A 3,791-nucleotide genomic window follows, 5' to 3' on the forward strand; every position below is an offset into this window, starting at 1 on the left:
GTGTCCTTGGGCACCATGCTTCCCCTTATGCAAAAAGGAGATTGGCTCTGTACTCTGGATCTTCAAGACGCTTACACTTACATTCCAATATCCCCACATCACCGCAAATATCTGCATTTCCTAGTGGGATATCAACACTTTCAGTATCAGGTCCTGCCTTTCGGTCTTGCCTCAGCACCCTGTATTTTTACAAAGTGCCCAGCAGAGGCTGTGGCCCATCTATGCAGGAAAAGCATACACATCTTTCCTTACCTGGACGACTTGCTCATCAAGAGCCAATCCAAGCAAGGAGCTCTCAAGCGCACTGTCAATCTGCTATACTCTGGGATTTCTCATCAACTACCAAAACTCCCATTTGACTCCATCTCACCTCCTGACTTTCATCAGAGCAGATTTGGACACCACAGTGGCAAAGGCCTTCCTGCCCAGCAACCACTCAGACACACACTCCAGATTAGCTGTATCTCTGCGCACAAAGAAAACAGCCTAAGCCCATCAATTCTTAAAGTTGCTGGGGCACATGGCTTCCACGGTCCACGTCACTCCAAAGGCCATGAGAATAACTCAATGGACTTTGAAATCTCAATGGCTCCAAGCTATTCAACCACTTTCATCCCAGATTCAAGTAACCCACCAGTTAGTTTATCGCATCTCTGGTGGACAAACAAAGTCAACTTGCTAACAGATCTACCTTTTCAGCAACCATTTCCACAGATAACTTTGACCATAGACGCATCCACCTTGGGTTGGGGAGCTCATGTGAACAATCTTCAAACTCAAGATACTTGGACACAGCTTGAAGCAACGTTTCAGATCAACTTCCTAGAGCTTCAAGCTATACATTATGCTCTATATGCGTTCAAGGACTGCCTTTCATACAAGACTGTTCTCATACAAACAGACAACCCAGTTGCAATGTGGTACTTGAACAAGCAGGGCAGCACAGGCTCTTATCTCCTCTGCCAAGAAGCCATGCAGATCTAAGACTGGGCCCTTGCACACTCCATGAATCTACGGGCCACTTATCTGGCAGGCATGCAGAACGTGGTAGCAGATCGCCTCAGCTGGCAGTTCCATCCCCATGAGTGGTCTCTGGATCCTGTGGTAACCAGAATCTTCCAACTCTGGGGTCAACCAACAATAGACTTCTTTGTATCCGAACTGAATCACAAAGTGGACAGATCCTGCACAGGCAACAAAACAAGTTAGCCATGGATGCCTTCATTCGCCCCTGGAACACAGGCCTCCTACACATGTATCCACCGATACTGCTGATAGCCAAAACCCTCGTGAAGCTACAACAGGACAAAGGGTCAATGATACTTGTAGCCCCGTATTGACCTTGACAAGCATGGTTTCCCATGCTTCTCGACCTCTCGATCAGACAACCTATTCACCTGGGCACAGCACCCACTCTCATAACTCAGAACCAAGGTATGTTATGCCATCCAAACCTTCAGACCTGTCCCTCACAGCCTGGATGTTGAAACTTTGAACCTGCAACCGCTCAACCTTTCAACTGATGTCTCTCAAGTGCTTGTAGCCTTACGAAAGCCTTCCATACGAAAATCCTGTCGTTCTAAGTGGAATAGATTTACCATATGGTGCACACAAAAAAGGTATTGACCCTTTTTCCTGCCCTACTCCATCTCTATTAGACTATCTTTGGCACCTTTCAGATTCTGGTCTCCAGACTTCTTTGGTGAGGGTACACCTGGGTGCCATCTCAGCATACCACAAAGGAATTGGGGATGCCCCGGTAACAGTGCAATCCCTTGTGAGTAGGTTCATGAGGGGCCTACTACAACTTAAGCCCTCTCTGAAGCCACCAGTCACTAAATGGGACCTAAATGTAGTACTGACAAGGCTCATGCACTCCCCATTTGAGCCTTTGCACTCCTGCAATGTTAAATTTCTTACATGGAAAGTTCTCTTCCTAGTAGCCATTACATTTGCTCGAAGGGTTAGCAAGTTACAAGCATTTGTCACACATACTCACCCTATACAAGGTTCCTACATGACAGAGTGGTTCTCCGTACTCATCCTAAATTCCTTCCCAAGGTGGTTACTGATTTTCACTTGAATCAGTCTATAGTCTTGCCCACATTTTTCCCAAGGCCTCACTCTCACAAGGGCGAGAGGATTTTACACACCTTGGACTGTAAACATGCACTTGCATTTTACCTAGACCGCACTGCAGTCCATAGGAAATCCACACAACTCTTTGTTTCTTTCGATAAAAACAAACCAGGAGTTGCAGTGAGCAAACAAACTCTCTCCAATTGGCTAGCAGACTGTATTGAATTCTGCTATGAGAAAACAGGCCTTCCTCTCCAGGGACGAGTGAAGGCGCACTCAGTGAGAGCCATTGCAACCTCAGTAGCACACTATCGTTCAGTACCGATTGCTGAGATCTGTAAAGCTGCAACATGGAGCTCTCTTCACACATTTGCAGCACATTACTGCCTGGACAAGGAAGGATGTTAAGACTCTGCATTTGGCCAATCCGTCTTGAAGAACTTACTTCCAGTATAATCCCAACTCCTTCCACAACCATTTACTGTGATTTTCAGGCGGCCTCATTTTTCCCAACAGTACACTAGTTGTGCCTGTTGCACAAGTTGTACACTGTTGCTCCACATAAATATGAGTCAGCCTGTAGCTTGCTAATCACCCACATGTGAGGACTACCATCCTGCTTAGGGATGTGAATCGTGTCCTCGATCGTCTTAACGATCGATTTCGGCTGGGAGGGGGAGGGAATCGTATTGTTGCCGTTTGGGGGGGTAAAATATCGTGAAAAATCGTGAAAAATCGTTAAAAAATCGAAAAATCGAAAAATCGAAAAACCGGCACATTAAAACCCCCTAAAACCCACCCCCGACCCTTTAAATTAAATCCCCCACCCCCAAATAACTTAAATAACCTGCGGGTCCAGCGGCGGTCCGGAACGGCAGCGGTCCGGAACGGGCTCCTGCTCCTGCATCTTGTCGTCTTCGGCCGGCGCCATTTTCCAAAATGGCGCCGAAAAATGGCGGCGGCCATAGACGAAAAAGATTGGACGGCAGGAGGTCCTTCCGGACCCCCGCTGGACTTTTGGCAAGTCTCGTGGGGGTCAGGAGGCCCCCCACAAGCTGGCCAAAAGTTCCTGGAGGTCCAGCGGGGGTCAGGGAGCGATTTCCCGCCGCGAATCGTTTTCGTACGGAAAATGGCGCCGGCAGGAGATCGACTGCAGGAGGTCGTTCAGCGAGGCGCCGGAACCCTCGCTGAACGACCTCCTGCAGTCGATCTCCTGCCGGCGCCATTTTCCGTACGAAAACGATTCGCGGCGGGAAATCGCTCCCTGACCCCCGCTGGACCTCCAGGAACTTTTGGCCAGCTTGTGGGGGGCCTCCTGACCCCCACGAGACTTGCCAAAAGTCCAGCGGGGGTCCGGAAGGACCTCCTGCCGTCCAATCTTTTTCGTCTATGGCCGCCGCCATTTTTCGGCGCCATTTTGGAAAATGGCGCCGGCCGAAGACGACAAGATGCAGGAGCAGGAGCCCGTTCCGGACCGCTGCCGTTCTGGACCGCCGCTGGACCCGCAGGTTATTTAAGTTATTTGGGGGGGGTTCGGGAGGGTGGGGGATTTAATTTAAAGGGTCGGGGGTGGGTTTTAGGGGGTTTTAGTGTGCCGGCTCACGATTCTAACGATTTATAACGATAAATCGTTAGAATCTGTATTGTATTGTGTTCCATAACGGTTTAAGACGATATTAAAATTATCGGACGATAATTTTAATCGTCCTAAA

This window comes from Rhinatrema bivittatum, chromosome 3 (assembly GCF_901001135.1).
Source record: "Rhinatrema bivittatum chromosome 3, aRhiBiv1.1, whole genome shotgun sequence".
Lineage (NCBI taxonomy): Eukaryota > Metazoa > Chordata > Amphibia > Gymnophiona > Rhinatrematidae > Rhinatrema > Rhinatrema bivittatum.